Below are 19,250 nucleotides of genomic sequence, written 5' to 3'. Positions count from 1 at the left end.
ATGCTTTTATCACAGTGACTTTGTAATATGATTTCATGTAGTATGATTGGAGATGATGATGCCCTCTGTTTTGCCTTTGTTGTTTTGCTATTCTAAATCTCTTCTGGCTCTGAGTGAATTTTAGGTTGTTTTCTCTAGTTCTGTGATATGTGCTGTTGATACTTTGAGATTGCATTAAACCAGTTTGGAGATGACTGCCATTTCCACTACATTTGTTCTGCCTATCTTAGAACAAAAAATACCTTTCCACTGCCTCATAGCCTCTTTGATCTCCTTTTTCAGAGGACTATAGTTTTAGCACATAGGTCTTTCATTTCCTTGGTTAGATTGATTTCTAATTATTTCATTTTTCTTAATCCTATTGTGAAAAGTGTGGTTTTCCTAATTTCTTTCTTTCTGAGTTACTAGTCATTCAAGAAATGCACATTAAACAATACTGATATTCCATCTCACTCTAGAAAGAATGGATATCAATAAAAATCCACAATCATTAACAAATACTAAAGAGGCTGTGAGGAAAAGGAAACACTTCTCTACTGTTAGTGGAAGTGTAAATTGGTACAACCAATATGGAAATCAGTATGGAGATTCCTCAGAAAACTAAAATTAGAGGTTCCATTTGACTTGGCTATTCCCCTTTTTGGTATCTTCCTGATAGAGTTAGAAACATCACACCACAACACTATATTCACACCCGCGTGTATACCGGCATAACTTGTAAAAACTAAATGTTGAAAACAGCCAGATGTTCATTGATGGATGAATGGACAAATAAAATGTGGTTTTTAAATATACAGTAGAGTACTCCTGTGCCATAAAAGATGATGAACTCAAGACATTTTAGGTAAATGGATGTACCTTGAGACCATACTTCTAAGTGAAATAAATTGAACAAATATGTTTAAATATTGCATTGTGGCTTTTGTATGAGAAACCAAAAATGTAAGGACCAAAATGAATAATACATATTGGGAAGGAGAATAAATGTGTTCAAATGGAAAGGGAACAAAGGAGGGAGGAAGGAGAAAGGAAGAAAGGGGAAAAAAGAATAGAAAGAAAAAATGAAGATGAAGCTTTTGTAAATAAGAGGGAATAAAGGGTTAAAGGAAAGGGAGAGGAATGGGTAGAAAATGAAAACTCAAGATACATTATACACAGGCACAAATTTCCTATAATGAATATGATCCTTATGTATATTAAAAGTGTATCAATAAAATTAATTTTAAAAAAGAATAACAAAGTCTGAATGTATGCTCAGGACTCAAAACTATCTTCTTTGTATAAAACAGCTTATAACATTCCTAGTAATGACAAGTATAGTAGCTGTCCCCATTTGCCCTGAATGGAAGCTAATGGGTTTATCAATTTCAGCAAAAGGGCTGGTTTAGATTAGACAAGAAGGAACATTTTTTCTTCTTATAGGGGAAAATATCATAGAATTGAATTTATTTCCTTTGAAATCTATGATGTCGGAGCTTTTATCTGTGTGCAGTAATGGAGATGACATTGTGACCACAGTGGAGAGAGAACTAGAGTACAAAGGACTCTCACAGTTCTTTTCATCTTCATAACCTGTAATTCAGATGCCATACTTGAATGATAAAATGTAACAGCAAACAACATTAACCCTTTGTACCTTTAAGAACCATCTCAGTAGGAATCTTGACAAACTTCTGGTATTAAAGTTCTATTTGGCTCACAATAAACCAAAAAAAAGCTTCCTTAAAGCAACATGTCCTGTTGGTTGATTTACTCATTAATGTATTCATTTATGCTATATTTAATTTTGACAAGTTAATTTGAACTTATGTAAATTTTGATGTAAGTCTTCAGAATTTACCTAAACATGCAGGTATAATGTAGGTATAGTTCTTCAGATCCATGCCATGATTTCTGAAGTGGAAGATAGATAGTGATGGATACGGGTAAGTACTCTCATCACACAATAGACCTCGGCATCTTCCCTTCTGTTATTCCATAGATGATGCTTGCTATGAAAATTGACAACTACATTAAGACTTACATCTTGACAATTCCCTGCTCCAGCTCTTGCAGTACCCTCAAATACTCAGTCACATTGCTGAAAACTTTGACACAATCACACTTATCCTAATCATTATATTATGTGTAACTTCCCACAAGTTCTGTGTGATGACTTGTAGGCATGTTAACGTGAAAGTCACATCTGTCTGTATATTTTATTTGCTTTTTAAAATTTGTTATTAGTGCATGTTTGCAGCACATGATGTTCACATTCGTCTTGGGGAATAACTACATGTCCTTACCATATATTAATTAATTTTGTACCCTTTTTCTTTGCTCTTTCCCCTATCCTTCCAACTATAGACCCCCTTCCATTTGCAAAAGGTCTAATTTCTTGTTTCCTACCATCTATGTTTTTTTTTAAGTATACTATAGTTTTCTCATAAATTGTGCAATATTTAAACCTGTATGTCTGATTTATTTCTCTTAATATTAAGGCCTCAAGGTGTATTTATTTTCCTACAAATGATTCAGATTTATCTTCGTTATGGCAAAGTAGCATACCATTATGTGTAATTGTATTTATTTGCTTTTTGTGCATATATAGGCCACATCTAAGTTTTAACTATTATGAGTTGTGCTGTCGTAAATGTGAGTATGTTTGTATCACTGTTATGATGTTTGTTAGGAAGATACCTTAAAGGGTAAGAGCTAGGTTGAATGAAATATCTAGTTTTGGTTTTTGAAAAGTCTTTATACTGATTTCCATAAAAATTCCACCAGTTTACATCAAAAATGTTGAAAAGTGCCTTTTCCCTCAACTGTCTTACCCACATTTGCTCTTTTGTTTGTTTTTGTTGTCCAAAGGTAGTCATTCTTTCTGTCCTAAAAGGAATCTCAAAGTTGTTTGATTTGCACTTTTCTGATAGAAATGTTGAGAATATTTTCATATATGTATTGGCTACTTGTACTTGTTCTTCTTTGAATTGTCTAATAAATCTCAGTTGCGCATCTTTTGATTGGGTTTTTATTTTGAGAAAGGTCTTTTTTAAAAATTCTACATATTTATACATATCTTATAAATTCTACATATTTATTTTTCTGTCAAAGGAGTTGCTGGAAATTTTTTTTCATTCTATAAGTTATGTTTTCATTCTATTGACTTTATTTATTTATTTACCAAAGCTTTTAAAAGCAACATAATGCTATTTGTTGAGTCTTGGTACCATTTCTTGTGCAACTGATGCCCTGCTTAGAAAAACCTTTCCTGGACTTCAGCTCAGTGGCATAGTACTTGCCTGCCAAGCACAATGTCCCAAGTTTGATTCCCAGTACCAAAAAAGCCCTTTCCTGAAGGAGTGTTTTAAGAATATAATGATTTCATCATGCCATTGAAACAACCTACAACAGTCACAGGAAGGACGACCATTGGAAGTAGGCAGTTCCAGGAAGTGCAGCAGATTTTTCCAATGAGTAGCTCTGACGGGAGGCATTTGGAAGCCTGCCTAGGTAAGTGTTGCCTTAAAAAAGTGCTTTAGGAGAAGCTGGGAAGATGGTGGATAAAAGCAGCAAAGTAAAAAGTCTCTCTGAGATAAACAGCCCAGATGCTAGAATATAGCATTTTAGAGAAGATCAGAAGGAAGGAGATGGATCCTATCAATCCAGGAAGAAATTAAAGTGAGAAAAAGAAAGAAAGAAAAAAAGAAAGAAAGAGAGAAAGAAAGAAAGAAAGAAAGAAAGAAAGAAAGAAAGAGAAAAACTTGGACAGAAGTGGTAACCAGATATACTCTCACTGGAGCCAGTCCCACTGTGTGCAAAATGCCACTGGCATTTGAAAATGCACAGTCACAATGAAGTTGGGGGTTGGCAAACCTGAGGACCTCAAGTGGGAGAACACAGTCATAGAGGAGAGCAGCAGACCAGAGAACTGCACTGGCTCGCTGTGAGTGTGGGGGACTCAGTCCTCCCACAGAAGAAGGCAATTGGCCAGGCACCATTTTGCAGCCAGGCAGGATAAGTCTGGAACCAGAACTGCAGCTGGCTTAATTCAGCCACTCCTAGTGCAAAGCAGATTGGTGAAAATTGCTTGGACTGAGTCCCGCCCCTGTGCACAATTCAGTAGCCAAGGCTGAGATTTCCCTAATGCTGTCTCTAACTCGCCCTGACTGTATGGCACACACTGATGTGGTGAAGACTCCCAGTGGTTGACAAGCTCAGTAGGGAAGGGTAAGCCTGACATACCCCTGTTTGTACTCAGTGGTCACCAGCAGATTGGGAGGGCAGCAATCCTTAACCAGCATGCTTCAGAGTAATTATAACCAATATAGGAAGTGGTGGGGACCCCACTATCCAATTGTCTGGAAGAAACCGGAAACATGACAAGAGGAAAAAACAAAAGACAGTCTCCAGCTTCCAACCCAAGCAGTACTGGCACAGGAGAGATGAGCACAGAATACATCAGGAGGTGTTCACCTGCAGTTTCTGAAGCAACAGCATCTGACATAAAGAAACAACTTCATAAAATTATAAAAGAACTTAAAACAGAAATATTAATGCAAGTAGAAGATGATCTAAGAAAAACAATAAAAGAAACATTAAGCACTTCTCAAGGTTGTAGAATAGAGAGGCATAGAAAAAGGAAGGAAACCTCAATGAAGAGTATAAAACAAAATTTGAATACATAAAATAGACTCAAAGAGATTACTAGGAAATTAAAAACTCCAGTGCAAGTTGGTAAAACTGCTTGAAAGAAACAAAAAATAGGCTATCAAACCTTGAAGATAGGTTTGCAACTTGAGATCATGAAAGGAAAGATCTCTTAAAAATAACAAGGAACCAGGAAGTAACAATACAAAAGCTAAAAGACGACAAGAGGATCTATAACTTAAGAATAAAAAATGTGAGTGAAGAAGCAGGGGTAAACACAAATGAAATACAAAGGCTATTTACAGAAATAATTAAAGAAAATTTCCCAAGCATAAGAAAAGGAAATGATAGTCAGATATATGGAGCATACAGAACTCCAGTCAGCTATAAACAAAATACATCTACACCCAGACATATAATAATCAAGATCACAGAAATTCAACACAAGAACAGAATATTAAAAGTTGTCAGAGAAAATAAACAGATCATCTATAAAGGAAAACCCATCAAAATCATGACAGACTTCTTGACACAAACCATCAAATCAAGAAGAGCTGTGAGTGAAGTATTCCAAGCCCTGAAAGAAAATAATTTCCACCTTAGATTGATGTATCCTGAAAAACTATCTCTCAAAATTGATGGAGAAACAAGATGCTTCCATAACAAAGAGGAACTGGGGAAAGTTCAAGACCACCAATCCAATTCTCCAAAAAATATTGAAGGACATTCTAGAGAGATACAAAAAAAGACTATGGTTTCAGGAACTGCACTGAATGGGGCAGACATTGGAATGAAGGGGAACAGTAGACAACCAATGACAGAAAAATAGCATGGCAGAGATGAGATAACAGAAAGTTAGCCATAATCGCTAACATGGATGGCCTTGATACACTAGTAAAAAGAAACACAGGCACAGTGGATCAGGAGATAGGGCCCATCAAGATGCTGTATATTAAGAAATATAATTAACCTGAAAGAGAGTTTATGGACTGAAAGTCAAAGATGACAAGATAATGCTCTATGTGACAGGGAACCAGAAAAAATTAGGGGTAGCTCACCCTTCAGCTGCACATTGGTTGGAAAGACATAACACTTTTATACAATGGAGAACTACTGAGCAATAAGGAAGGAAAACCTTGAGGTTCTTGTAGGTAAATGGATACAACTTGAGATCATGTTCAAGGGTAAAAAGGTTCAGAACCACTTAGGTTAATAGCAGGTTTGCTTCCCTAATCTGAAAGCTAAAGGAGTTAGTGGGAAACAAAATGTGCAATGCACCCTGTGAAAATGAAAGGGAAGGAACTGTCTAAAAAGGGAAGGCAGAGGATATTGCTAATCTTGTATCATGATTTGAAACCCATATTGTTTTCATCACTCTGTTTAATTTGATTATATTCTGTTCCAGTTTGTCTACTTGTACTAGATTTGATGGCATGGACAGCTATTCCAAAGACAGCAAGATATACTGTGGTAATCATTTTTTATTTCCTATTAACTTAATTTGAAGCCCTGTATTGCTTTCACTGTCTTATTTTGATTGATTTTATTTGAATCTCTTCTGTTTGATCAATGTCTTGTGTTACTGATTTTACTCAAATCTGTTGTTTGATAGCTTCAAGTCTGAGAGTATAGGCAACTACTCTGAAAACAATAATATTCACTATGATACCCATTCTGATTTGACAGTTACCTTCTTTTGAAGTCCTATGATGTCTCCAATGTTTTGTTTTTATTGATTTTGTTCTGTACTGCTATGTTCAATTTTATTATGCTTGATGATATGGGCAATCCTATTGAAGAAAACAAAAGACAATATGGTAACCATTGTTGATCACCTTGCATTTTGTTTGGTTTTTTTTTTTTTTTTTTTTTTTTTTTTTTGTCTTTTTCATTTTTATCGGTACCGGGGATCGAACTATTGTGGGTTTGGATTGTTCTTGTTTTTCTAGAAACTTGAAGTGTACCGCCTGCTTGCAAGTAAGGTGCTTATGCTGCTGAGCTAAACCCCCAGCCCCCTGCATTTTGGTTTTAAGTCATGTACTATGTCCTTCCTTTTGTTTTTCCTGACCCCATTTTGCTTTCTCTCATTTGGTTTTATTCTCTTCAAAATAATAAAGTCCTTTCCTATGCCTATGCTTTCATGTGTTTTATCTACTTTTTTTTTACCTACTTTACCTTCCAGTAGATTATTTCCATTTTAATATTTGTCTTTGATCCATTTTTATTTTATATTGGTGCATAGTGTTAGGTATCAACTAGATTCAGTCTTCTGCATGTAAATAACTAGGACTGTCTCTTCTCCAGTGTCTGTTTTTGGCTCTTTTTCAAAGATCAGATAACTTAATGTAGAGTTGCTTCTTTATCTTCTGTTGTGTTGTATTCACCTGTATGTCTGTCTTTTTTGCCAATCCAGGATTGTGATGGCATTTACTTTATTCTTGTTGCAACAGATTGCTTTTGCTATTCTGGGTCTCTTGCAGTTGCACATAAATTTTAGGATTGCTTTTCTAGATCTGTAAGGAATATTGTTGATATTTTTATTGTTATTGAATTAAATCTATATATCAGTTTTGGTAATATAGACATTTGAGAATATTGATCCTGCCTTTCTAGGAACAGAGGATATTTTTTAATTTTCTGAAGTCTTCTTTGATTTCATTTTTCTGTGTATTATAATTTTAGTTTTAGAGATTTATACCTCTTTGGTTATGTTACCTCCCAAGTATTTAATTTTTCTTGATGCTATTATGGATTATATTGGCTTTTAAAATTTATTTCTTGCTAAATTCATTATTAGTGAACAGAAATACAATTGATTTGTGTATGTTGATTTTTTCCCTGATATATTGTTGAATTTGGTTATCAATTATGAGTCTTTTGGTGGAAATTTTGGGTCTCCTATGTAAAGAATCATTTTATTTGAAATAATGATAATTGGAACTCTTTATTTCTATACATATCCTCTTAATTTCTTTCTCTTTCCTGATTGATCTAGCTAATGTTTCAAGCACTTCATTGATGTTGAACAGGAGTGCTGATAGTGAACATCTTGCCTTTTTTGATTTAAGAAAGAAATATCAGATTTTCCTATATAATATGGTAACAGGTTGGTCATAAATTTTCCAGATTGCAATAAGTTCTTTTTACACAATTTTTTCAGGTTTTTAAAACCATGAGTGGATGTTGGATTTGTTAAAGGGTATTTCTATGTCTATTGAGATGATCATGCACTTTTTGTCCCTGCTTCTGTTTACGTGGTATATTGCATCTATGACTTGTGTATGTTGAACCATTGTTGTATCCCTGGGTTGAAACCTATTTGATTGTTATACATGACCTTTTTGGTTATTTCTTATATTCTGTTTCCAATTTCTCCAGTATCATCTTGAGGATTTTTGTGTCTCTGTTCTTTTAACAGGCTGGTCTACACTTTTCTTTTTTAGTTGGGTCCTTGTCTGGTTTTGGAATTAGGGTGCTATTTGTTTCCAGAAAAGAGTTTGGAAATACTCCTTCCTTTTTTAGTTTCATTAAAGAGTGTGAGGAGTATTGGTGTTGTACCTTCCTGACGTTCTTACAGAATTCAGCAGTGAGTCTAATAGGTTCTACACATTCTTAATTGGTAAGTCTTTTATTATTGCCTCAATTTGGTTTACTCTTACGAGATTTTTTTCAGGGTCTTTGGGTCTTTTGTTTAAGGTTTGGTAATTCATGCATGTCTGGGAATCTATTAATTTCTTCTAGATTCTCCAATAATTGGAGTGCAATTTTTCATAGTAGTTTCTAATTATTTATTGTATTTTGACAATGTCTGCTGTGATTTCACCTTTTTCATTGCATTGATATAATTATTTTCTTTTCTTGTTTTGGTAAGCTTCCCTATAGGCTGGCCTATTTTGTTTCCTCCTTCAAAGAATCAGCTCTTTGACTCATTTGTTTGTTTGGCTTGGCTTGGTTTAGTTTTTTGTTTGTCTGCTTGAGGTTTTTTTTTTTGGGGGAGGGAGTTAAGTCTCAATTTCATTAATTTCTGCTGTGACCATTATAATTTCCTTACTTGTGCTAGATTGGGTTTGGATTGTTCTTGTTTTTCTAGAAACTTGAAGTGTATCATTATATTATTTATTTCAGCTACTGCTGTTTTTCTAATGTGATCATTCAAAGCAATAAACTTCTCATAGTACTGCTTTCATTGTGGCCAGTAGGTTTTAGTACTTTGCACTGTAATTGTCATTTAACTCTAGGAATTGTTCAGTGTTTTTGTTTGATTTCTTTTGTGACCCATTGAGTGTTCAAGAGTGTGTTGTTTAATATCTAGGTATTTATGAAATTTTGGTGGTTTCTTTTGCAACTAATATTTTGTTTCAGTGTACTACAATCTGATAATACACATGGGATCATTTCAATTCTTTCATATTTAACCAGGGGTTATGAGTTGGCATATGGTCTATTTTGAAGAAACAGACCGTGTACTACTGAGAAGAATGTGTATTCTGTTGTAGTAGGGTAGAATACTCTATCAATATTTATTCAAACATGTGGTTATGCTCTGATGTTTCTTTGTTAATTTTTTGTTTAGTTGTTCTGTCTAGTTGTGAAAATGTGACATGGAGTTTTCCCATTATGATTGCATGGCTGTTTGTTTTCTCTTTTATGTCCAGTAGTGCTGATTTTATGAAGTTGAGTGCACTGGTGTTTGATGCATTTATATGTACAATCCTCATCTTTTCAGTTGTATTACAATCATCTTCCAAAACATTGGACAGACCCCTCAGAAGTTGTCATGAACTTAAAATTTTATGAAAAACAGATACTTCTTCAACAAACGTTGATCACATATAGGGCCATTTCTCTGGCTTTTGATCCTTGGTATGACTAATGTCTTGTTTATATGACTTCAACTTGTGTGGACTTTTTAATATATATTGCATTCTAACTATCAACACCTGCTACCTAGAATGGCTCAAGACACATAGCATTTACATCATCCTAACTCTAAAATGAAATGTCCTCACACTTGCATCACATCCTTCAGTAGTTTTTCACTTTAATCTAGTATCAGACATGTAGGCAATATGTGTTATTAGTGTGTGGACACTGATAATTTTCAGGCTTCTTGGGTTACAGCAGAAGGTTATTTCTTATTTCTCCTCCCCATAGTTACCAAATGTTTACTATGTGCAAAACTCTAAAGGAGAATGGGAAAATTGTTGCAATGGATTTGGCCACACCAGAACATATAAGAAATTCATATGTTCTCTGAGATAATAAAATACAAATATGACTCACTGTACTTAGGATAGGGAAACCTCTTTCCTTTAATGATGACATTTAATGATGACATTTAAATTTAGAATAAAAACACTTTGAAGAATTTACTGAGAAAGGAGAGGATGGTGGAGGAGACAATGTTTCTGAGAAAATTACTAAGGACAAATAAGTAAAAGGAGTTTTGGAAAGTAATATAGCATGTGTAGTAGAGAGAGTAGGCAAAGATAGGCTGTGAAGGGCCTTCTTGGCTACTGAAGGAATTTAGATACAGTATTTCTCAGGTAACTAAAGGCCAGTAGATTTCAAATGAGGTAATTATGTGATGATATTTTGGTCTGAAAAATGTCAGCCTGCTGGCAGGATACCAGTAATAAAATATTCTAGTAGTCCAAATGTTCCTCCAAGAATTTTACAGTGGGAACCATTACCCTGATGGCTCTAAGCACATACATATTACTTCAGAATTTGAAGTTGACAACCTACACCCTTCATCTCCTCTAATACAAATTTTAAGAATTTTGAATTTACTAGATGAGTGTCCTCATACTCAGAGAAATTTTGAAAAGCTATTTAAGCATTTGTGCCAATCACTTCCTTACAATCTCAATAGAACCTTAAGTGGACTTCATAATCCTGCCCACACTGCCGCCTTCTCACCTTAATTAACTTCCAATCATGCTACATTCACACCACAACACCAAAATCAAGTGCTTTTTACTCTGACTCTATGCTGACTCACATGTAAAAATTGGTATTTGAGTGTAGTTATAACATTACAGCTGGCACCTGCATATAGAATCCTTAAACCTCACTGGAATATGCTTATCTATGCTGGATACTAGCCAAGGGGTACCGTATGTTGTACTGTAGATAACCTTTCACTAAGTAAAGGGACTTGGGTTAGGCTGTGGCTTAATTATTTTGATTTTTAAAGTTTATACTTAACTCTGTGAAGATTTAATTTAAAATTCAGTGTGTCATCTTGATGTACCTTGTCCTGTAGCCAGCATGTATAACTTTAGCATCTCCCATGTGCTGGGGAGTTTGGGACATTGTTTTGTTTATCTCCAGGTTTGGGTTCATAGGTTTGTAATCAGTACAATCACAAAGGATCTACACTGAGGAGAGCCCTGGATTGGAGTTGCCTCCAGCAACTTCTTTAAATATTTAAAAATTTCATTTTTGAGTTTATATTTTACAAGTGAAGTCTTTGGAACAATGGACCATGGAATCTTGGCATCTCAGTTCATAAGGTACCAACTCCAGACACCCTTCCTCTTGGAGTGGATTTTCAGAGATGCGTTTCCTCACCGATAGCTCTGGGCCCTGCTCAAACTCGCTGTTCTCCCCATTCCTAGGCATTTATGCATCTCAGTATCTAGGTCAGCCCAAGTGGTCTGGGAAGAAGGCCATGAAAAAGCACAGTTAGACACACACCCTGTGGTGGGCAAGATGGAGGTAGCCTTTCCTGCCTCAGGCTGCCCCTGCAGAGGCACACTCTGTGGATGGTTCTGAATCTTGCAAACCCCAAATCCAGGTACTTGAACACATCTTGGCATCCAGGTTGCAATATTTTGGGATTGTTATGGCGTGTGTTTAGACATCTCCCCAAAGCCGTATGTTGTCAAAGGTGGAGCTTTTTCAGAGGTAACTGGATCTACAGTGTGTGACTCATTCATGGTGCAATGCTGGGATTAAGGGTGTATGTTTACTAAATCAGTTCACTGATTGGTTTGTCACTACCCTAATCCCCATAGCCAAAATAGATAGATAGATAGATAGATAGATAGATAGGGCAGAGAGACACTGGTAAGGTCCTTCCCTTACTGCTTTTGCTACCTTCTAGGCACCATGAAATGTTCTCTGTAACACCCTACCACCATCTGTCACTCTGCCGTGGAGAGTGAAACCTCCAAAACTACGGACTGAAACCTCTACAACCTGTGAGCTAATAAACCTTTCTCCCTTTAACTTTGAGTGTCAGGTATTTTGTTTCAGCAATGATAGAAAAGTAATTGAGACAGGAGTTACCTGTCTGTCTTAAATTAAAACAGCACAAAGGAAGAGGGTTTCCTGGAAGGGGTGAATCTCCATGAAAGAGAGCACAGGAAGCAAACAAAAAGCACTGCAACTAGTGGAGAGACATCAAGGGAAATGGATTTGTTTTTAAAATTTATTTTAGTGTATTAAAAAAACAAAAAAGGATTAAAATGGTGCATACTTTAAAAATAAAATAATAGGAATTAAGTTAATATATTGCATTTTGTTATCTTCAAAGCAGTTTTTCAGATCACAAGATTTAGGCATAAAAAAGAGCAAACAATGAAAACACAAACTTTTCTTTTTGATGAACTAACAGATTAGTAGTATATGGATCTATCTTGCATATATATCCATACATACTTATATATGTATACATATATACATATAATCTTTCCCCTTCTTTCTTTCTTTCTTTCTCCTTTCCCCATCCTAGTTTTTTTTCATTTTGATCACTTTCATTCCCTTTCATTTTCACAATATCTATTATATATTTGGGTTCTTATTTACTCTTTCAGTTTTCTTTTTTTACACTAAGGAGACAATATGAATATTTACACTTGCAATCTGATTAATTTCACTGATGAGTATGGTGTCAAGTTACCTCCATTTACCTATAAAAGTCTCATATTTATCCTTCCTTATACCTGAGTAATAATCCATTGTACAGATTTACCACATCTTTTTTATCCATTCAGTGGTTGATAGGCATTTGAGTTGTTTCCAAGATTTAGCTACGGGTGTAGATATATTGCTGTGGCATGATGTTTTCAATTCTTACAAAATATTCAGAAGGGTTGCCTGAATGAGACCTCCAATCCTAGTTTTTTAAGGAATCTCCACACAAATTTCACAGCTGTTGTACCAGTTTACACTCCCACAAATAGTAGAAAAGTGTTCCGTTTCCCCACAGCTCCACCAACATTAGTTTTTGGTTGATTTCATGATAATAGCCATTCTGTCTGGAGTAAGAAGGAAACTCAGTGTTGTTTTAATTTGCATTTCTTGATTAACCAGTGATGTTGAACATTTCTTCATGTATTTATTTGCCGCTAGTATTTCTTCATCTGAGAAGTGTATATTCATCTCAGATGCCAATTTTTGGATTGGGTCTTTGAATTTGAGGGGCCTGATTTTTAAAAACTTCTTATAGGCTCAAGATATAAGTCCTTTTTCAGAGGGACAGCTGGCAAATTTTTTCCCCATTTGGTAGGTTTTCTTTTCTCTGTTGGTTATTTCTTTTGATATGCAAAAACTTTTTAATGAGAGATCCAAGTTGGTGATTCTTTCAAGTACTTCCCATGCAATTTGGGTTTTGTTCAGAATTCTTTGCTTATCCCTGTTTCCAATATTTTTATGTACTTTGTTTTCCAGTAGATTTAGTGTTTCTATTTTAATACTTAGATCTTTGATCCATGGTGACTTTAGAGCAGGGTGCTACACATGGATACGGTTTTTGTCAGCATGTGGAAATCCAGTTTTCCCAGCACCATTTATTAAAGAGGTTATTTCTCTTCCAGAGAATATGTTTGGCCTCTTTGTCAAATATAAGGTGGCTGAATGCCTGTGCAGTTGTGTCTTCATCTTGTAATGTGTTCCAGTGATCTTTATTTCTGCTTTTTTGCCATTTTCATGCTGGTTTTATCACAATAGCTTTGTAGTAGAATTTCAAGTCAGGGATTGTGGTGCCTTCTGCCTTGCCTTTGTTGCCTAGCACTACTTTTGCTCTTCTAGGTCTCTTATAGTCCCCTATGAATTTTAGGAATGTTTTCTCTAGATCTGTGAGTTATGCTGATGTTGTTTTGCTTGGGATTGCATTAAATTTATATAACAGTTTGGGGACTAGGCCATTTTCACAATGTTGTTTTTTCCTATCCAAGAGCAAGGGATATCTTTTCACTTTCTGATATTGTATTCAATCTTCTTTTTAAAGAGTACTATAGTTTGCAATATGCAGATCTTTTGCATCCTTTGTTAGAATGATTTCTAAGTATTTAATTTTTTGAATGTTAATATAAAAGGTGTTATTTCTGTAATTTCTCTCTCAGTGAGTTTGTTGTTTGTGTATAAGAATGCTATTGGGTTTTGAGTGTTGACTATGCTGATGAATTTTCTTATAAACTCTTGTAGTCTTTTTTTTTTTTTTTTTCTTTTTCCTTTTTATTGGTACCAGGGATCGAACTCACGACTGCCTGCTTGCAAGGCAGGCACTTATGCCGCTGAGCTAAATCCCCAGCCCCTATTCTTGTAGTCTTTTGATGGAGCTTTTGGGATGTTCTGTGCAGAGTATCATGTCATCTGCAAACATTGATAATATTGATAATTTAGCTTCTTCCTTTCCTATCCCTATTCCTTTAATTTCTCTCTCTTGTCTAATTGCTATGACTAACATTTCAGAACTATATTGAATAGGAGTAATGGTATGAATTCTTGCCTTGTTACTGATTGTAGAGTGAAAACTTTCAGTTTTTCTTCATTTAGTATGATGCTGCCTATTGGTTTAATCATAAATGGCTTTTATTAGATTAGATTAGAGACCCTCTATTTAGATACTCTAGAATTTTTTTTATCATGAATGAGTGTTGAATGTTATCAGAAGTTTTTTCTGCATCTATTAAGATGATCATATGATTTTGTCTTTAACCCTATTAATATGGTATATTACGTTTATTGATTTGGCTATGTTGAACCATCCCTACATTCCTGGGTTGAATCTTACTTGGTCATGGTGTGTAATCATCTTTATGATTTCCTGCATTTTGTTTGCTAATATTTTTTTGAGAATTTTTATATTTAAGTTCATTGGGGAGATTGGCCTGTAGTTCTCCTTTTTGGTTTAGCCTTTCTTTGGTTTTGGCATCAGAGTGATATTTGCTTCCTAGAATGAATTAGGAAGAATTGCTTCCCTTATAAGCTCATTAAGGAGCTTGAGAGGTATTGGCATTAAATCTTCTCAAAATTTCTTGTAGAATTTAGCAGTGAATCTATCAGGACCTGGGCTTTTCTTTGTTGGTAACTTTTTAATTATATTTTCAATTTTATTGACTGATACTGCGTTACTCAAAAATTTTATGTCTTCTTTAACAAGCTTTGGTACTTCATAAGTTTCTAGGAATCTGTTCATTTCTTCTGTATTTTCCTGCTTATGCAAGTAAAGATTTTCAAAGTAGGTATTGATGATCTTCAGAATTTCCATAGGATCTGTAGTGATTTTTACCCTTTTCATTTCTTATTTGGGTTTTTCTTTCCTTTTCTTGATAATATTAGCTGGATGTTTATCAATTTGTATATTCATTCAAACAACAAACTCTTTGATTCATTAATTCTTGTGTTGTTTTATTAGTCTCAATTGCATTGATTTCTGCTCTTATCTTTATAATTTCTTCTCTTCTATGAGCTTTGGGCTTGACTTGTTCTTTTTCCAGAAGCTTGAGGTGTAGCATTAGATTGTTTACTTGTGTTCTTTCTGCTTTCCTGATATGAGAATTAATTGCTATATATTTCCTTCCATTCTCATTGCATCCCACAGGTTCTGATATGTTGTATTTGCATTGTCATTGAATTGTAGCTATTGTTTAATTTCTTCTTCAATTTCATCTGTGACCCATTGGTTGTTTAGGATGGTGTTATTTGATTTCCATGTGTTTATATATTTTTTATCTTACACCATTAATTTCCATTTTCAGTGCACTCTGGTCAGATAACATGCATGGGATAATTTGAATTCCTTTGCATTTACTTAAGCATATTCTATGGGCTAATATATTGTCTATTTTAGGGAAAATCCCATGTGGCACTGAGAAGACTGTATATTCTCATGTTATTAGGTGGAACGCTTTGTAAGCATCTAGTAAGTCCATTTATTTACAGTCTTGATTCAGTTCTGTTATTTTTTTGCTGAATTTTGCCTAGTTGATCTATCTCTTTGTGACAATGGGATATTAAGGCTTCCCATTACAATTGCATTATTTGCTAATTTGATTTTTCATTTCTATATAGTTGAGTGCTTCAATATTTGGTGCATACATATTTATGATTGTTATCTCTTTCTTTTTGAGGTTTTACCCTAAAAAGTATGTAGTGACCTTCTTTATCTCTTTTGATCATTCTTGGTTTGAAGTTTACATTGTCTGCAAACAGAATAACTACCTCTCTTTTTTTCTGAGTTCCTATAGAGTGGGGTATTGTTTTCCATCCTTTTTTAGTCTATGAGTTTCTTTTTTAATTAGATGTGTTTCTTTTATACAGCATATTGTTGGATCTTACTTCTTCATTCATTATGCTAATCTCTTTCTTTTAATTGGTGAATTGAGACCATTTACATTGATGGTTTTAACTGATATGTATTGGCTTATCTTTGTTAGTTGCTTTCCAATTGTTGACTGCTTGCTTTTTCCCTTTGTTTAATTGATTTTCCTGTCTGGTAGTTCCTTTCTGTTGGTGTTCTGGGAATTGCGGTCATTTTTAATCTCTATCTAGACTATTTTTCAATACTCTCTCCATGGTCAGTTTGATGAACACAAATTTCTTCAGTTGTTCTTTATCATGAAGTATCTCATTTTTCCATTAATTTTTGAAGATAGTTTTTCAAGGTACATCAGTCTGGGTTGAAAGTTGCTTTCTTTTGGAATACTTCATTTGAAATACTTCATTCCAAGTTTGTCTTGATTTGGGGTTTTGTGTTGAGCAGTTGGCTGTGATTCTAATGAGCTATCCTTGGTAGATGATCTGTTGTTTTGTTTTCCACTCTAATAGCTTTTAGTATTCTGTTTTTGTGTGTTTGTGTGTTTCTAGGATATTGATTATTATATGTCTGGGTGTGGATTCATTTTAACTATGACTATCTCTAGTCCTATGTGTCTTACTTATCTGTATTTCATATTCTTTTCCCATGCTTGGGAAACTTTCTGCTATTACTTCTATAAATAGTTTTTTTTAATGTCATTTGCATTGACTCCTGCTTTTTCATTGACATCTATCGATTTAATATTATCTTTCATTGCATCATCTTGGAGCTGCTGAATTGTTATTTCTCAGTCTCTTGTTATTTTTAAGAGTTCTTTCCTTTCTTCATTACTAGTTGAAATTTTGTCTTCACAGTGTGAAAGTCTATCTTCCATTTTGTCAAGCAATTTTTCCAGCTTTCAGTGGAATTTTAAATTTCCTAGATATCTCCTTGAGTTTGTTTCATGCATTCTATTTGTTTCCTATATTGCTCATTCCAAGTTTTTATCATTTTGCCAGGATGCTGTATTTTTTAAAATCTATGTCTTCTCTAGCCATGCTGACCAACTGCTTTCATTAAGGTTATCATTTTTTCCTTTATCTAAGAGTATATTTCTAGAATATTTCTTATCTGATTTCATCTATAGCTTCATGGATTTGTTTCTTTACTTACTATCTTTTCAGAAATTTCAGGTGTTGACTTCCAATGTCATCTATTTTGGTGTTTCCTGTACTTAGTCCAGGTGGGATGGGGATTTGAGATGGCATTTTGGTTTTTTGTTTTGTCATTTTCACTTCTTGATTAATATTTTGGTATTTTCAGTCTTGTTAGTCTCTACTTTCTGTTGTGTGTGTGTCTTAGAGCCCTACTGTGTGCCCAATGTTCACCCAGATGCTGGGTCCTACAGTGTAAGAGAGGGGCCAGTGACCTGAATTCCTCCTGTCAGGCCAGTTCAGTGAGTCCTATATTCTTGCTTGGCTGACTAGTCTAGGAGTACTGATGTGAACCAAACCTTAGCTTGCATTGTTACTGCAGCTAAAGATTGGTAGAGCCATCCATCCATGATTTGTGCCTCAACCAGGACTTTACTGTTTCACTTGGGATCTCACAGGCCCAACTGGATTTCTCTGGGTGAGGGGAAGCCTCATTGATGTTCTTGCCAGCCCACCCAGGGTTCTCAGTATGGAAGAAGGGCTCAACCATACTCTTGCCAGCCCACCAAGGTTCTCTAGTTGAGGGGAAGTTCACCAAGGCTCCTCCTGACCCACTAAGGTCCTCTTCTCGGTGATAGGAGGCCCACTGATATTTTGCTGGCCCACCAAGATCCTCTGAGTGGGTGGAGAAATCACCAAAGCTCCTGCCAGCCCACAGAGATCCTGTAGGTGGTGGAAGTGGATGCTGATGGTCCTGTGGGCAGCTGAAGTAGTCCAGGTGTGGGGGAGGGGTGGCCTATTTTAGTGTCTTTAATAGCAGGTTTTTAGGCCCCTTGTATTTTTGTATTGTGCTGGACTCCACAAATTATATAGTTGGTCTTATTCAATCCTCCTTATAGCCCTTCAAACTGGTATATGGATACCTTTACTATCAACAAAGAAAATGCAAATCAAAAAAATAAAAAGATGAATGTAGAGTCACAGATCTTATAAATACCAAGGTAAACATTCAAACCTGTGTGAGCAGGTGCACAGGCTAGGCTCTAATACCTCCTACCTTGCTACCAGAACATTTCCTTCCATATATCAGAATCTAGCCTTAGTAGTCTATGAGTTCCATTGAATTTTTTCAAGTGTTAATTAGAAGTACTATCTTTGGGAGTATGATGCCCCTGGTATCAACTGGCATGGAGGTATTTCTGTAGGGAAAATTGTAAAAAGAAAAAATTCTAATTTTGACATATTCTTACCTTCTCCAAGTGCTTTCCATAAAAACAAGGGCCTGTATGTGAAATTTCAAGAGAAGTCTTGCTATAGTTAAATTTTTTTTCAGTGTGTAATCAAACTGTGTTTCCATAATGGAAGACATATTCCATTAATTACAAGTCTAAGAAGAAAAGTTCATTTTACTTTCTTTTTTTTAGCTATGAGTAGTTATTAATTTATCTTTGTTCAAATTTTCCCAAAACTTACCAAATAAAGTTAGAAACACACTTGCTTGTGTTTTCACAGTGCTCAAGTGAATATCAGTCAAGTTCCCCTACAAGTACTGAACCTGTCTCTTCTTTCAAGGTGCACAAATATGCACCTTCAACATCTCTTAAAATTGGAAGAAATTATGGGTAGGAAAAGTTGATAAGCAGTCATCTTGTAGACAAATATGTAGAATCTTACTCAGAATTAAAACATTTATCCATATGTGGACTTATATCATTGTTGTAGTCAGGCGTTGTACACAGAGAACAACTAGGATTAGGACATGGAATTTATAATATTTTTATAATAGTCACCGGAAGTTAACGTGGGAAAATGCAGGAAATCTATCTGTAACACCAAAGACATAGATTATTTAGTCAAGAGCCTAAACCCCACGGCAATGTCCCACACGAGTCCAGATAAAAACCCAGAGCTCAGGACAATGCCTCCACGAGTCCAAC

Source organism: Cavia porcellus, unplaced genomic scaffold, assembly GCF_034190915.1.
Source record: "Cavia porcellus strain 051 isolate PalLab524CR breed Dunkin Hartley unplaced genomic scaffold, mCavPor4.1 scaffold_10, whole genome shotgun sequence".
NCBI classification, from domain to species: domain Eukaryota; kingdom Metazoa; phylum Chordata; class Mammalia; order Rodentia; family Caviidae; genus Cavia; species Cavia porcellus.
This window is presented reverse-complemented; position numbering follows the sequence as displayed.